Below are 18,326 nucleotides of genomic sequence, written 5' to 3' on the forward strand. Positions count from 1 at the left end.
TAGTTGATCCTTGCTATGAAAGGGCTGCTCTCTTGTCCAGTCTTTCTGGTTGCCACATTGATTTTAAAAATGGACATTAAGCTTGGTAAAGACAAAGGAGTTTGTTTTGAAATTTGAAATTTTGAGTAGTAGAACAGGTAAAGGAGAATAAATTTTCCCAAGTTGTTCCGAGTGGTCAGAATGGTCAATATTATTTGTTCGTGTGTAAAATCAGGTTCTTGCCTCTCGTAATAATAGCTGTCAGGGATATTGACTGAGGATTTGTGTTAAGATGTATACTGTGGAGAGTTACAGTAAATAATTAGCATGGTCACAGCTTTTTCCTCTCTCCTACAATAGCTGAAAGATTAATTTTAACTTTCCTTTTCAAAAAAGATGTGGAATGTGATACAGTACTGGGGAGTGTTATCAGCACACACCTCTGCTGTGTTTTCCAGTCTATGTTCAGAATCACTATCGTCAGCAACAGAGCTGAAAAATCAATATTTAGGCTCTTAGACTCCTGATAGGGGTGTAAGGGCAGGGTTTGCTACCTCTTTAATTTGCCTCCTGATGTTCTTGAGTTGCCTCCCCTAGCTTTTCTTGAGATAGGAAAAGGAGAAAAGTTTTATCAACCCCCAGTGGATAATTCCTCCATTGTGGATTTCTGCCTGTTAGTCTTTTACTGTTACACACATTCACACCTCATATATTTTGCTCTAAAAGCAGAACATCTGAGATGATTCTGTGGTTGAAAAAGATCTCAAAGAGATGGAGGATAGATTTAATGTTGCCATTTTTAGATAATGCTGTAAATAGAATGGCAGCTGTCCTCGGATGCATAGCAGATATACAGTACATATGCTGAATAGAAACAGATAAAAGATTGCACTCAATTAATCCTTATGAAAAGCATCATTTTAGCCATGGACTCAGTGATCGGGTTTTTAAGTACAGTGTACTTATTCTACACCTTCACATGATAAAATCCCATGCTTCTGAAGGTGACTTAAGAAAGGAAAAATTTACTATTATCCTCAACTAAGTTTAAAGCAGTCTGTAAGATCTAAGTTATTTGCCCTCTCTCTCTTTCTTAAAAAGCCCGTAAGCAATTCAACTCTACAAGCATTTCTGAAACACCTATTATGTATAAAGAATTCTTGGTGCAGTGAGGGGAACAAGACGTGAACTATTTCTTGTATAGAAAAAGCATAAGCAGAAATTTATCATTGCAAGAAGAATGTGATAATTGGTATAAGTGAATTTTGATAGATATCTTTAGCTCAGTAACAGTTAAACATAAAACAACATCTTTATTTCAAGTATATTGCTGGTAGGTACTGTGGATACTGAGATGAATTAAACCAGCCCCCAAGGAGCTTTTCTTAATGGGAGATGGCATGTAAGCTAATCATTACATTCAGTAATTGAATATATGGTTTAAATGTTCAGAAATAGGGCAGCCCCAGTGGCGCAGTGGTTTGGTGCCACCTGCAGCCCGGGGCGTGATCCTGGAGACCCGGGATCGAGTCCCACGTCGGGCTCCCTGCATGGAGCCCGCTTCTCCCTCTGCCTGTGTCTCTGCCTCTCTCTCTCTCTCTCTGTACCTCTATGAATAAATAAATAAAATCTTAAAAAAAAACTTTAAAAATGTTCAGAAATAGCAGAGGAAGGGGAGATTAATTCTCCTGGAAAGTGTTGGGTTAGGTAGTAGGTCACGACTTCAGAAGAAGAAATGACTAACCAGGATTTTGAGGCATAGGTAAGAGTTTAGTAGATGATCAATGAGAAGTAAAGACAATAGAAGAAGGTGACAGCATTACAGAAAAAGACAGTATTATACCCAAAGATAAGGAGGCATGAAACTGTATGGTATTGAAGACTGAATTGTCTGGGCTTCGCCTTACCCTGTACAATGTCTGCACTGTTGGATGGCATCTGGAGTTCTCAAGAAAGACAAGGTTGTGAAAGTCCAGGCCGAAAGCAAAGTAAATTATATATGTAAACTTTGTGTAATAGCAACTTATATGCTTTCTCTTTAAGACATACCTAGTTTTGGGATGCCTGGGTGGCTCAGGGGTTGAGCGTCTGCCTTTGGCTCAGGGTGTAATCCCAGAGTCCCGGTATCGAGTCCCACATCGGGCTCCCTGCGTGGAGCCTGCTTCTCCCTCTGCCTGTCTCTCTGCCTCTCTCTGTGTCTCTCATGAATAAATTAATAAAATCTTAAAAGAAAAAGACATACCTAGTTTTGTTATTTATAAAATATTTTATTTATTTAATATATAGAGAGAGCATAAGCAGGGATCTCTCTCTCTCTCTCTATATATATATATATATGTGTTCTCTCTAGAACATAAAATAATCTTTATTTTTAAAAAGATTTTATTTATTTATTTATTTGATATATAGAGCAGGAGCATAAGAGGAGCAAGGGGGAGAGAGTGAAGCCCTTGCAGGGAGCCCGATACAAGGACTTGATCCAAGGATCATGACCTGAGCTGAAGTCAGACACTTAACTTACTGAGCGAGCCACCCAGGTGCCCAAGACAGACCTGGTTTTGAGTTTAGACTCTGGAACTTGTTCTATGATCTTGATCACTTTTCTTAACCTCTTAGACCTCAGCTTTTCAATAATGGGGTTTCTAATATTTAACATTAAACAGTACATTGTCTGATACTTATATATAACGATGACTTTAATGATCACTGGTTGTTTTTGTTTGTTTGTTTGGTTGGTTGGTTGGTTGTTTTTTTGGCTTGACCATCGTATAGTGGTATTACTCAGTGAGGGATAAAAATACTTAATCAATGTAGTATAACTGCCATTCTTCCTTCCCATCAGGTCTGGATTTTAAATGGTATAGGAGAGGAAGTTGAAAGAGCTCCAGAATAGGAGTTTGGAGAACTGAATTCTAGTTCTACCTTAGCTATAAACTGAGACTGGTGATCTTGACTAAAAAATATGCTCTTTGAGTTTATTCTTCTCTAAAGAGCTGGGGTTTGTACTCAATGTCTATCTGACTCATGTCCTTGCTACTATGAGTAGTTTCTGAGGAGCAGCTCAGAGACTTGAAAGAGATAAAACTACACAACTTAATTCCAGTAAAGGCTTGCTAAATCAGAAATTGGCCTATTTAGTTTTTATGTTTGTGGGAAAATTGCCTATAGCAACCAAACTCATTTTAAAGAATGGTGGTTTCCCATTGTAAAAAAATGATGAAATACATTTAGCATACCCTAAAATTCATTAAATATGCAGAAAGGTGTTTTATCAGCCTTGCAGTTTTATTCAGCAATCAAGAATGGAAAGAGTAGAGTGTGGTTTGATGATTTGGGTGTGTGATGGTAAGATTGTGTTTAGATGGGCTCCTAGGGGTATCTAATGTCTATTGAGATATTTTGCATCAAAACATGTGGAAAAACACGCAATGAATGGTGTTAATGATTGATGAAGTTTATATTTTGAGAAAACTTAGTTGGTGTTGACTAAAGAACATAGTCTTCTTTCTATAAATTAATTGTAATACTCATGAATAATGAGTTTCATTCACAAAGTACGAGAGATTAACATTCTGAAGAATATGTAGTCAGTAGAGCCACAGTCAAGGAGTGTTAACTCTAGATTCCAAACCACAGCCCTTTGATATTACTTCCTCTCATGACAAAATCTAACTGCTATTTTCACTGTACATTAATTTTGATATCATTTTGAAGTAATAGCATGTATGGCTCTGTAGTCTCTTAATGTAGATAGTCCTCTCTCTCTCTCTCTCCCCTCTATTTCCTTGCTTTGTTTCCTGTGTTAATCTGGTAACCAGCCACTTATTGTACTGATTATTTTGTAATTGAAACTGTAAAAGCCTATGGCAGGTAAACCTATGGCAGGCAGATGGTCTCCCCAGTATGTCAGCTGTCTCGGAAGTGGGTTTTTTTTTTTGTACTACAGTGTGGTCTGGGAAAACACACACACACACACACACACACACACACACACACACACACACAATGAAGAAAAGAGCCCAGATCATACAATTTGAAATTTAACAGAATGTATTTGCTAACACTTTTAAAGTTGCCTTAAGACGAAATTTCATTATGGAAGCATCTTTTGTGGAGCCTGAAGTGAAAGAGCAGGAGGGGAAACTACAGTGTTGGGAAGAGTGTGGAGGTTGTTACAACAGATTTTTTCAGTAGCAGTGTTTGTGCCTTTGGTCTTTTGGTGGACTAACTCCTGAGGGGTGGGGGTGGGGGGGGGAAGGCAGAAATGCCCCCAAGCTGTTGGATGCTTCTGCTTGTTCTCATAGCAGCCTGAGGGGAAAAAATGCTTGTTTAAACACTAATATATTCCATAAAAACCAACAATTATGGCAAGGTTTTTAAAAAAGAAAATTACATTAAAGATGAATGAGGGTATATTGAAATAATTATGTTTTAAGGTGCGCAACATTAAAAGATATTGAATAGAATATTGACTGTTTTGTGGAAATAGCAATAATGAGATTCCTGTCACCTAATCTTACAATAATTGGGTTATTACTATGCAAATGAAGGTATTACTTTAAAAAAGTAAGGAAGCAAGACAGATCCTTGAGGCAATCCTTTATCTATTCGTAAAGCTGTGCTGTCAATTCTCCTTAGATTGGAGATCCTTTTCCAAACAATTTGAAGATGCTCATTTCACTATTTGCCCCTGAAATTCTACTATAATATTTTTCAGCTGCCACAGGTAGCAGATTGGTGGTTGGTGATTTTATTTTTTTTAGCTCTTTGTGGAACCCAAAGGAGTAATTAAACTGTATAATGATTGCCCACTGTCTTTTTTTTTTTTTTTTTTTTTTAAAGAAATGAAATGTTGTGAATTTTGCTGCCAAAGATACATGCCGGAGCCCTTATCTCCACTTTCCACACAGCTCTATCATTATTGTGTAGTGTCAGGTGGTACCTACACATCTCAAAAGCCACCAGGTCATTTTGGGCTAGCAGACCTCCTAGGACACCTTTGTGGCTGAGGAAGCAATTTTGTTAGTCCTCTGTCATACTCCAATCAATAGTCCATACATTGCTGTCACTACCATGTCCATTTAAGCTCCTATGGCACCCATCAAATGAATAGAAATATTTGGGACAATTGCCATTTTAGTTCATGACCCAGGTAACTACCTTTGTGTTCATCAGGGAATAGTATTTCAAATTGTTGATTGCTGAGGCTTTGGATAAAAGGTGATTATGTTTCCTGGAATGTTGTATGATTTTTACATACCACTTGCTATATGAAATGTTCTCTGTATAAGGAAAAAATACAAAGTTCCACTTTAAAAGTTCCCTAGTATTTTTTACATGGAGAAAGCATCAAACAAAATCCCTGGATTGAGCCTTCTTGAAATATCACAATGGACTTTTTATATTTTAATACTCTTTGGTAGCATATACTGGATTCATCAGAGCAAGCAGATATGAGGAAATCATGAAAGACAAATTTCATTTACCAGGTACTTTTGGTTCCAAGGATTAGGAGGTCAAGAAAATATAAGCCTTATCAGTTTATTTCAGAATCAGTTGAGACTTGAGAGACTCTATAAATGTCATCAACACTGCTCTTTACCTTATGTCCTTTCATAGTTCTTAAGGAAGAACTAGGTTCAGATGGCTACTGCACATTATATTCATGTTATATTCATGCCATTCTCTGTTCAGTAGAGAAATCCTAGAATAAAGTTCTATTTATATGAGTACAGATTTGTTGTTTTATAGTTATTAGGCGGGCATGATTTATCAAATATAGGTAATATTTTCAAGCAATTTGCAGTCCTGAAAATATTAATTCTAAATCCTTTCATTTCCATAATCCAATTAATTTGGTTAGCCACAATAAATCAATATAAGACAGTAGTTTTTATTAGATCTTTGTGGAAAGGATATTTGAGAAAAAGGCGGAAGTCTAGCGCATCATTTAGAATAAGTTATGCCACCATTATAGATAACCCTTAAATCTCATTTACAAACCTTGTTGTGAGTTTAGGTGACTCTGATGTCAGCTATCTACCACATGTTGGCTTTGCTTTCCAGACTTCCGTTTTAATACACCTCCATATATACCTGCTTCTATGCACTCTCAGGCCAGGAAGAGAAGATGTGGATAGCTGAGTACTGGCAATTAAATGCTTTATTCCAAAAGTGACAAACATTCCTTCTCATATTTCTTGGCTAGAACTAATCATATAGTCATTCTTAATTTCATTGGGATGGGAAGAGAACCAGATTGTGATCAATATTGAGAATATTGATCATATCCAGTATTGACTTATTTGCTTATTAAGAATAACTTTGTAATATGAAACATTACTCAAGGTGTGTGTGTGAAATTACAGCAAGGAGTGCAATGAATGATTTTTATTAAAAACTAAGTATTTTCCGTCTATTGATGCACCCATTCCTCTAGACTTCCTTGGATGATGCTATTCTTAAGTTTTATGGAACAGGTTTTACCTTGACTAAGGTCACTGTGCACTCAACCTTTACAAATGGGATTATATTGAGCTTTTAAATTGTAGTTGTAACCAACTTGCTATAATGATAAACATTGCAGAAGAATACTTTGGTCCAGTTTTCATGAGGGTTGGTGACATTAAATGCAGCTAACAATTTCTCAGGTTGGAAAAGAAGTTGTTATTTGATTTGCAAAAGAAGGAAACATTAGAATCAGTACATTCTTCAACTCATTCTGATAGGATCTGCAAAGAAAAGAGAGCATGAAATAGTAAAATGAAAGCTCCATTATCTTTTTAAGCAAAGCAGAGTATTTGGATCTGATAGGTGTGTAGAAACAGTAATAAAAGTGTGTATCTTATTTAAGTTTATTTGGGTAGCAACAAAACTTTGAGAACAAGGGTGTATTTGACCTTGAAAAGAGAATATTTTACCACTTAGAGCAGCTTCCTGTCATCCTCAGGAAGTAACCAAGTAATTTCTTTTAAATATCATCATGAACTCATGAATTTAAGTATATTTGATGAGTTTGATCTATTGAAATTCCTAGTCTTTTTGAAGCCTCATGTTGTCTCACCTTTGTCTAATGGAAACCTCTTCAGGTTGGCCCTGAGTACTTTTGACATAACTGTAGTCATCTTTGATAGCGTCCTTGGCATGTGGCATGTCAAGATGTTCTAGGCACATTTTTTATCTATTCTGCCATCATCCACTTCTTCAGCTACTTTTTGTTTTCTAAACACTAGGTATGTTCATTGCTACTGGCGTGGTTATTATTTATAGGCCTAAATAGACAGTGCTATTGGATGTGCTGAGAATTTTCACTTTCAGTATTCAACTATTAATTTTGGGCTATCAAATTTCATGTCAAAACAAAAGTATCTAAATTGGTCCTAATATAGGTGATGTCTGTCAGAAGTTCTAAGATTTTAAAGAACCACATTTCAGGGGCAGCCCGGGTGGCTCAGCAGTTTAGCTGCCTTCAGCCCAGGGCCTGATCGTGGAGATCCGGGATCGAGTCCCACGTTGGGCTCCCTTCATGGAGCCTGCTTCTCCCTCTGCCTGTGTCTCTGCCTCTCTCTCTCTCTCTCTCTCTCTCTCTCTCTGTCTCTCATGAATAAGTAAATAACACCTTTAAAAAAAAAAGAACCACATTTCAGCCATAGAAGAATATCATCTTCTAGCTATGAACTATAATGGATACATTAAAAATGTTTCTGAAATTAGTATCTTTTTGGCTTAATGCTGTGGGCAAAATCTTCTTTCACAGTTTATATTCATATTTGGTTCTCTTTTGGCTAATGGTGATCTATCTGCTACAAGATACTGTATTTATAGGCTCTTATGCATGAAATTCTACTTTTATTTTTTAGTATGATTGCTTCATTTTGATCACCATTTACCAACGTGTATCTACTGTGGTAAATATCATTTCCTCAGAAGTTGTCATATACATATTATTTATATATTTCTGTAGTTAAACACTCAAATACTAGCAAAATATCGTAATTTTACTGCATATATCCTATTTCATAGTTGGTTTAAATGGATAATTGTACTCCTTGAGACTGTACCACAAAGCATTGTTTGGCAAAAACAAACAAACAAACATAGAAAGTTATAGAGTCTCTAGAGCATCCACTTGTTCAGAAAATCCTTTATAGGCAGAGCCTCATCTATAAGGATCTCTTCATTAATATAAGCAGGGATTAGAATGCCCCTACTTAGCTGTTGTGTAGGAGGAAAGAGGAAGGGTAGATGGGAGGATCTAAAGCTTTTGTGTTTTTTAGAACCTTGGTTATGTATAATTTTGGGGTTCCCCTTTTTGGCAAGAATATCTGGACCAATCTGAGTTACTCTGACAACTGACTACTCTCATCTTTTTGGAAGATGGTATTCTGCTCATCTGAAATGAATCACTTGGACAAGTGCTTTCTGGTACATCTAGATCCTCCATTCCAACTGTTTACCTGTCCTGATTCCTAGTTTGTGGTCTTCTAGAGGCCCTAGGAATAACCAGAAGGCCATGAAATTAGATGTGTTATTGGATCACAGTCATTTGCAAATGATATGCAAGTGTACTGGCTCATTAGAGTATTTATTTATTTTTTTATTAAAGTATTTCTTAAAGAAATTGGGGTAGTGTTTGAAAAAAATGTCTAACCAGATTAAGTAATAAAGAAAAATAACAATTTACATAGCCAGACACTCGAGGTAGAGCGGACTGTTGGGTTAACTTTGTCTAGTGCTTTCACCATCTTATCTCTGCAGTTCCCTTAGCTCTGCCATCCTCTGTATGTCAGCTTTATTCTTTTTTTTATTTGAATATAGTTGACATACAATGTTACATTAGTTTCAGATGCTCAGGATAGTGATTCAATAAGTTTATACTATACTCACCACAAGTGTAGCTACCGCCTGTCACCAAACTATTACAATAATATTGACTATATTCCTGGGCTGTCCCTTTTATTCCTGTGACTTATGCATTTCATATCTGGAAACCTGTGTCTCCCACTCCTCTATATCCATTTTGCTCATCCCTCAACCCCCTTCCCTCTGGCCACCATCAGTTTGTTCTCTGTATTTATAGATTTGATTCTGCTTTCTATGTTTGTTCTTTTATTCTTTTTTTTTTTTTTAGATTCCATATATAACTGCAATCATATGGTATTTGTCTTTCTGTGTCTGACTTATTTCACTGAGCATAATACCCTCTAGGTCCATACATGGTCTCACAAATGGCAAGATCTCATCTTTTATAGATGAGTAATCTATCTATCTCATACACACACACACACACACACACACATACACACACACACACACTCTCAAAATCTCTTTATCCATTTATCTATCAATGGCTACCCAAGTAATAGATACTTAGGCTGTTTCCATATACGGCTGTCTTAGGTAATCCTAGAATAAGCATAAGGGGGCATGTACTTTTTGGAATTAGTGTTTTCTTTTTCTTTGAGTAAATACTCAGTAATGGAATTACTAGATTGCATGGTGTTTATATTTTTAATTTGTAAGTTTTCCACAATGGCTGCACCAATTTATATTCCCATCAACAGTGCATGAGGGTTCCTTTTTCTCCACATCCTTGCCAACACTTGTTACTTCTTGTCTTTTAGATTCTAGCCATTCTGATAGGTGTAAGGTGATATCTCATGGTGGTTTTGATTTGCCTTAGAATGTTCCATGCTCGTGAATTGGAAGAATTAATATTGTTAAAATGTCCATATTACCCAAAGCAATCTACAGATTCAATGCAATCTCTATTAAAATACCAAGAGCATTTTTCTTTTTTTTTGAGCATTTTTCATAGAACTAGAACAAATCCTATAATTCATATGGAACCACAACAAACCTTTAAAAGCCAAAGGTTGAGAAAAAAGAACAAAGCTGGAGGTATCACAATTTCAAATTTCAAAATATACTACAACGCTGTAATAATCATAGCAGTATGCAACTGGCACAAAAATAGACACATAGATCAATGTGACAAAATAGAGAGTTCAGAAATAATCCAACATGGGGCACCTGGCTGGTGCAGTTTGTTGAGCTCCTGACTCTTGGTTTCAGCTCAGGTCTGATCTCATGATCATGAGTTCGGGCTCTGTGCTCAACACAGAATCTGCTTGTGTTTCTCTCCACTTCTCCTCTCATGCTCTCTCTCTTTCTAAAGTAAATAAAATCTTAAAAAAAAAAAATAAGCCCATGCTTATATGGCCAATTAATCTAAAACAAAGGAGGTAAGAATATGCAGTGGAGAAAAGACAATATCTTCAATAAATCATGCAGGAAAACTGTACAGCTACATACAAAAGAATGTTACAGGACCACTTTCTTGCACTATACACAAAAGTAAACTCAAAATGGATTACAGACCTGAATATGAGACCTGAAACCATAAAACTTATAGAAGAGAACATAGGCAGTAATTTCTTTGACATCAGCCTTAGCAACATTTTTCTAGATATGTCTCCTAAGGCAAGGGAAACAAAAGCAAAAATAAACTATTGAGACCTCACCAAAATAAAAAGCTTTTGCACAGCAAAGGAAACCATCAACAAAATGAAAAGGCAACCTACTGAAAGGGATAGGTTCCTGGCATCAACCAGTCACTGGCAAGGAGGATGGGATTACCATGGTTGCTTTAAATTTAATACCACAGAGGTTGGGGTCAATCTCTCAAACTGCACAGCTCTTACATGCTGAGGAAGGGATATTGAGGAGAAGACTACCCTATCTGTTACATTTTGCCCAAGGGTGCTTTTGTGTATTGGTTTGGGTGTAGAATGTGAGTAAAATAATGAGCAATTACTGCTAGAATAAGAAAAAAGGGAGGAAAAAGGCAATATGATATAATATATCCAAAGGTGTGTGTGTGTGTGTGTGTGTGTGTGTGTGTGTGTGTGTGTGTTTTATAGAAAGAGAACATGAGTAGGGAAGAGCAGAGGGAGAGAAAGAACCTTTGCAGATTTCTCATGCCCAGCATGAAGCCTGATTTGGGGCTTGATCTCACAACTCTGAGATTATCACCTGAGCTGAAATCAAGAGTCGGATACTTAATTGAGTGAGCCATGCAGGTGCCCCAAAGATCTTTTATTTGATTATAAATGTCTTTCAAAACATTCCTCTGATTTTTATTATTTTTAAAAATTTCACTAAGAATTATATGAGCAACCAAATGTCATCCCATTGTACCTGTAAATGAGCTCAGTGAAACCAACTTCTTTTAATCGTGAAATATGATTAAACTTGCCCTTTAGATTTGTCATCTGCATTGAGCTGTTTTTTCTAGTTCTTCATTGGCTCTCCTTGAAAACCCTCTATTATAGTCCAAGAGTGTCCTGGTCTTCAGTACCACCACTTATATTTTTTGAGATACATGCCTGGAATGCTATCTGCTCTTCCCTACAGCTTTCCAGATCTTTCCTGTTCCTCAAAATTCAGCTGAAATATCATGTCTGTGAAGCCTTTTGGTAACCAGCCTAGCTCAAGGGTCTTTTCTCTCTCTTTTCTCTGAAGACTTAAGTATCACTTTGTCTTTAATTCATTTGTTGGTCAACTTATCTGCTGCCTTTTGAGACTTCCCTTTTATGTCTTTGAGCTATTATTAACATCTTCTATTATTGATTATGGCTTTCTTGAAAATAGAAACCCTTGATACCTTAATGAGTCCCATGAAAATTGTTTTTCAATTAAATCATCTTGGAAAGGGAAGTTTAAATAATCTATCATTCTGGACATAAAAATAACTTACTAAGCATTTGCTGTATGCCCAAGAGTAGCAAATACTTTATGGGTGTTAACTCAGTTTTTCCTTGCATACCAATACAAAAACTCCATGTAGTAGGTTAGACAAAAACCTATCTCAAAATAGTTGAAATAAGAAAGGGAATATACCGGTACCCTAATTAAAAAATAAACTTTAAGCTCATAGTATATGTCCAGGCATCCATCTCTCACTCTGTTTTCCCATCTCTTAGTTTTATTTTTCTCTTAGTTGACTCTTTTGGCCTGGAAGACCCTCAGTAACCACAATCTAGCAATTGTTGTGATGTTGAGGATCCCCACTTGGCTTCCCAGAACTGGTAATGATGACTTAGGCCTGAACAGTCATCCCTAAACTGTAGCTAAAGGGAGTGTGGGTCAAACCCACTTGAACCGTGAAGTTTGAGAATAGTGTGGTTTTTCAATGAGATGCTGAGTAACAATTTTTCTGGTATTATTTCTAATTTACAGATAAAAACTGGGCTTAGAGATTAAGTAACAAGCCTAAGATCACCCAAATAGGAAGACTCTACCCAGAATAAAGTCCAGATTTTATGATAAACACTTTGTTCTATTGTAGTATTTTTATAAAACTGTATTTGAATTCAATGCTCAAAATAAAAATAGCATTTACTGTATAGACCTTATTTTGTGTACCTTCAGCATCTTTGGATATTCAGTATCTTTTTTTAACCAAATCAGGAATGGAACCATTATCTGAAATTATTACATACTGTTTCAGTCACTATGTTTCTTTACTCAGATCTTCATACTCAGTTACTTCCGTGGGTCTTTGTGGGCTCCAAAGATACTACATATGACTAAGAAATATCAGATGTCATCCAAATGGGTTGGCAACTGACGTCTCCCTCCATTGCCTTTGGAGATGACTGGATATAAAGTGGAGAGAATCATGAGTATGTTACAAGGGCTAGTCTAAGATATGTCAGTGGACAGACACTTGGGGAGAATAAATCAGGATTGACTGAACTGTGGATGCAGAAACCCTGATTCTTAGAGCTCCTTAGATGAAAGTGTTTGGGTCCTGTTATCTCTGGCTCCTTCCAAAACCTAGGGCCTGCCCAGCTCTTGCTTGAGCCTGTCAGCAGGCCTTGTTCTTCAGGTTCTTCCTGCCCTTTCAGTACTTAGAGAGACCACCTACTGTTTTGCTGCAACTCTAGGTCTTCCTGTTCTTCTGACCAGAGAATTTCAGTTTAAATTCAGGGTTCTATAATTTTTGACATTATTGTACTTCAGGTGCTATTTAATTTTTTTATATGTGAACACACAAATGTATATTTTGTTGTAACAACCCCTTTCCTGACATTCTGGAATGCATTCCTTGTTTTACTTCTTTCTCTGCTAATGACTTTTCTAACTTTGAAGTAGTTAGATCACAGCTTCTTTATTAATAAGTTTTAATGACTTTGTTTTCTTCACATCATCTAACAAAGTACGTTACCAGTATTGCTCAACAATATATTTATTTAATTTGACTTAGTGCTCAGAGATGGGGTGAACTGTCTGTGACATTAATATGAAGACCAGGAATTTCATCTTATTCATAGAGGTGGCCTGAAGACTGTTTTACTCTGCACTTTCAGCTTGGGCTAAGAGCTATAGGATGAACAAAGTGTACCAGCTTAATCCACAGATTGGTATGTAGTTCTTACTGTACTTATCTCTTCAGTCTTTACTGTATCAGCTGAGGGGTTAATTTAAGATTGCTTTTTGTTCACTGATATAGAATTTGGTGTATTATGAGGATTTTTGCTTCTAGTCAGGAATAATAGCTTTGTGTTGTAAAAAGCATTAAAATAGTATGTGCTATCATATCCAAACTAGGTCAGTTATTTTATAGTTTACATTTGATACATGATGGTACTACAACTGGAACGGGAAACAAGTCTTCCTATGTAGAAATGTTGACTATTAACAATGAAAAATGTATTATAAATTGCCCTCTTATCAACAGTTCATAGGCTATGTTGAAGATATTATATCTGTTCAATTACTGATTTTTCACTGGTAAAGTATAACTTCATCTTCAGTCCATGCACATCAGCATAGAAGTACATCTATTTTACTTTTTAATGTTAAAAGCCACAAAGGCTTTTCTAAATTAGCAGGGGGCATTTACACAGTAAACTAGTGAAAAATGTTATGAGCTTTCATCAGCTGTTTTGGTTTTAGCTGCCACTTTGGGGCTTTTACACTTCTTTATCTTTCCCACCCCATCTCCGGGAGGCAAACAAAGAAATATAATTTGCATCAGCTATAGAAATGCCTCTGAGATCACTACTCTAAGTGTGCTGGGGATTTGGAGTAGAAATCCTGAAAAAGAGAAAAAGGCAAGGGTAAAAGCTCTGTTGACAAGGGAGTTTCATAGGCATGCAGTGAGAGCACAACATTGGACGTGTGAATACAAATTTTGCAAGCTTCCTCTTCTCTTGTGAAAAAAGTCTAGGAGTGTGGTAGTAGTTCTCTCTGGTTAAAGAGGTGGATGCAGTGACAGCTGGATAGCTTAGTTTTTCTTTCCAATGTAGATACTTCTCTGTTGCAGTATTTAGCACCTTTACTCCTTCTTGTCCTGCTTCTCATCACATGTGGCACTACTGGTTGAGAAGAAAGTAGGTGGCTCTCTCTGTACATGATCCTAACAGTTCTCCATCATTTGGCTAATCCACTGGGCTGGAACGGAAGGGCATTTGAATTTTCACTTCGATGCAGAGCATTAGCACTTTCACTCTCTGCTGGCATCAGGTCAAGGAAACCAAGTAAGCTTGTGAACCAGTTTTTCCCTGGAGCAAATATAATACATATATTTGGCTAGGAGGTCATCTGTTAAAGGTTGACTTTATTTTTTCAATAGGATCAGGTATTTGTTCAAATTTGGAAAGCATCTAAGTAAAGGCAATGTAGACATTTAATCAAAGCAAAATCTATTCTAAAAAAAAATAGGAAGATCTCATTATAGATTCACAGTCTGTGTATTTGTGTGCTCAAGGATAATAATAATACTGGGATACATTTCAGAGAAAAGAGATGAGTAAAAATAAGAAAAAAAATTAATGGATTTGAGCCCAAGTAAATGAAACTCTATTATTTAATTATAGTATCTGACTGTGAATATAAATGGGAGATGTAGAGCAAGAATTTTTTCTACAGTTTGGATCATAGATGATTTCATGACTAAAAGAGGAAGTCTGATACTCCGCTACAAGCTAGAGTTTTGATCCTTCATAAAATGAATCAAGGAGTATAAAAAATATTTTGGGATTGAGGACAGTTCCTTTTGTAAGCACTCAAGTGTTTTTACATCTAAAGTGAGTAAGAACTGCATAATGTGCAAACTATGCCGGTGTCCTTCAAATTTGCCACTTTGGAGAAACCTGAATAGATGGGATAAAGCTTACTGATACACAATGGAAAAGGACATGCTAACTCTTACAGTTTTACAGTTTCATGTTTGGAACCTCTTGTGGGTCAGTGTCTGCAATAGTATCAATGGTTGGACCATTTATTTGCTACCAATTGCTATTTTTGGCATGTGGGTAAGTTTAAACCCCAGTGTCCTGGTTAAATTCCAATGTAGATGAGTGATCATATTCCATCTGCCATGTTCTTAATTTGCCTTTCTTAAGGAAATGAAGCATAACTCCATTCCCAAGCAGACTTTTGATACACTTTAGATAAAAATTTAATATTTTTATTCTTCATTTGGTAGTTCCATATCATTAGACCTCAGTTTTAGGTTCAGCTGTATCACTGACTCACCTGTGACCTCGTACAAGTTATCTTCATCTCTCTGAAAACCATTTTCTATAAAATAGAACAACAGTCTAAGTAACTGTTAAACCTACTCACAGTTTTAACAGACTATGAATTGCTGATGGTCCACAGCCTTGACATAAGGGAAAAATTTTGTTCAGACTTCAAAAATTTTTCTGATTTCTCTTAATTTTAATTCATTAGAAAACACATTCTCTTAGAAATTACCTTTAAAGTTGTCTATCCAAGAGTATACATCAAATTAAAGTCCGGTTCTCTTCCCCCTCCAACCCCAACTAATCTCAATTCATTTCTTAGTTATCTTTTTTAGTGGAGATATGAATACATGCATAGTTTTAGGTGGAGGGAAATAAGAAAACGTGGGGAGAAAACAAAACAGTATTTCAGATAGTACATTTATTTTGATTTTCATATTTTTGATTTATCAATCTCACATTTTTCCAGAAATATTTAGTAGGGAACAATTCATGACATACTTAGCCCAAAGTAGTAAAATGATGATATCATCAGACTATGAGTTATGTATATATAATGTCATCCCTAAAGCAACAACTAAAAAAGCTGTACAAATAAACAGTAAAAAATACTGCATATAAATCATAGTTGAATTATAAAAATTGTTGAAGGCAGAAAAAAGAAGTGATCAATAGAGGAAAGCAGAAAGCAAAAAATGAAATTGCAGAATTCAGTCCTAACATATCAATAATTATATTAAATATAAATGGACCAAATACACCAATTGAAAGATTGTCAGAGTGTATTAAAAATAGGACCTAACTATATGCTGTTTATAAGAAATTCTCTTCAAGTATAATGATATAGGCAGGTGAAAGTAAAAGGATAAATAAAGATATATAATGAAAACCTAAATTAAAAAAGGCAGTAGTTGCTATACTATTATCAGATATAGTAGCCTGGAGAACAAAAGAAAAAATATCAATGCTAGGGGGTATTATTCTATAATAATTAAAGAGTTCCATCAAAAAGACATGGCAATCCTCAATATGTATGCCTTAAATTAGTGAATTAAAACACATGGAGTAAAAATCGACAGATTTGAAAAGAGGAATAGACAAATTCACAAATAAAGTTGAAGATTTCATTACCCCTACATCATCAGTTGTTAGAAAACTAGGCAGGGGCAGCCCCGGTGGCCCAGTGGTTTAGCACCGCCTTCAGCCCAGGGCATGATCCCCCAGTCCCAGGATGTAGTCCCACATCCGGCTTCCTGCATGGAGCCTGTTTCTCCCTCTGCCTGTATCTCTGCCTCTCTCTCTCTCTCTCTCTCTGTGTGTGTGTCTCTCATGAGTAAATAAATAAATAAAATTTTTAAAAAAGAGAAACAATTCCACCCATCAGCAGCAAAACACATATTCTTGTCATGTGACTAAGATATATATATATCAAGAAAGACTATATCCTGGATCAGAAAACAAATCTCAACACATTTAAAAAGAATTAAAGTTTTTTGGAATGTATTCTTTGACCACCATGGAATCAAATTAGAAGTGAAAAAAATAACATGAAAATCTCTGAGCATTTGGAAATTCAACAACATACTGAATTATAAATAATAATCCATAGGCCAGAAAAGCAGTCTCAAAGAACATAAAAATACATTGAAATGAATGAAAATAAAAATACAACATCAGAATATGTGGGTCACAGATAAAGTAGTGCTAAGAGGAATCAAAGCACTAAATTATTTAAAAAAAGGCACTAAATATATACATTAGAAAAAAGGAAAAATCTCAAATCAGTAATCTAACCTCCCATTTCAAGAACCTATAAAAAAATGAACCGAATAGACCCAAAGAAAGCAGAAGAAAGGAAATGGTATGTTAAGAACAAATGCCAATAAAATTGAAAGCAGAAAAACAATAAGTGAAAAAAAATGTGGCTTTTTGAAACTGATGAAATTGACAAACTTCTGCAAGACTAACAAAGAATAAAGAGAAAAGACATAAATTATCAATATGAGGAAGGAAAAAGAGTGATCACTGCACACACTGCAGACATCAAAAGGATAATATGGGGATGCTACAAGCAGCTCTATACACACACATTTGACAACTTAGAAGAAATGGACCAATTGCTCAGAAAACATAAGCTGCCATAACTCACCTAATATTAAATAGATAATTTGAATATCCCTATAATTAATAATGATATTGAACAGAAAATTTGTATAATTTCAAAAAGAATAATCGGGTCCCAGATGGGTTCACTAGAGAGTTCTAACAGACACTTAGAGAAGTACCACCAACTCTATAGTCTCCTCCAGAAAACCATTTATTTTTTGGTAGTGTTATCCAGATACTAAAATCCAACAAAGACAGTAAGTTCCAAAAAAAAAAAAAAAAAAAAAGAAAAAAGAAAAACCAGACACAAATAAACCTCATGAACACAGGCACAAAAATCCTTAACAAAACATTAGCAAATAGAACCCATATAAAATGACCTATATCTCATGATCAATAGAATTTATTCTAGGGATGCAAGTCTGGTTCAGAACTTGAAAAACTATTAGTGTGATCCATCATGTAACAGGCTAAAGAAGGAATGTCACTTGATTCCATCATTTCATACAGAAAAAGCATTTGACAAAATTTAATACCCATTCATTATAATAGCTCTCAGATAAATAGGAACAGGGAACTTCCTCAAGTTGATATAGAACATCTATAAAAAATGCATAACAGTCTACAACTAACATTACATTTAATTATGAAAAATTGAATTGTTTCCCCTTAGATAAGGAAGTAGGTAAAAAATGTGTATACTCA

At 35.7% G+C, this 18,326-nt stretch overlaps 1 protein-coding gene across 10 annotated transcripts in view; it reads left to right on the plus strand.

The window, feature by feature from the left end:
- The window catches only part of SOX5 (SRY-box transcription factor 5), a 994,522-nt gene that overhangs the window by 125,855 nt on the left and 850,341 nt on the right, over positions 1–18,326 (plus strand). The window contains exon 1 of one of the 10 annotated variants that reach the window (XM_077870736.1): positions 13,266–13,406. The exons of the other annotated variants lie outside the window; for them this stretch is intronic. The gene's annotated coding sequence lies outside the window, so the exon portion shown is untranslated. Of the gene's footprint in view, positions 1–13,265; positions 13,407–18,326 lie in introns of those variants that run through there. 10 annotated transcript variants of the gene reach the window in all.

Source organism: Canis aureus, chromosome 25 (assembly GCF_053574225.1).
Source record: "Canis aureus isolate CA01 chromosome 25, VMU_Caureus_v.1.0, whole genome shotgun sequence".
Lineage (NCBI taxonomy): Eukaryota > Metazoa > Chordata > Mammalia > Carnivora > Canidae > Canis > Canis aureus.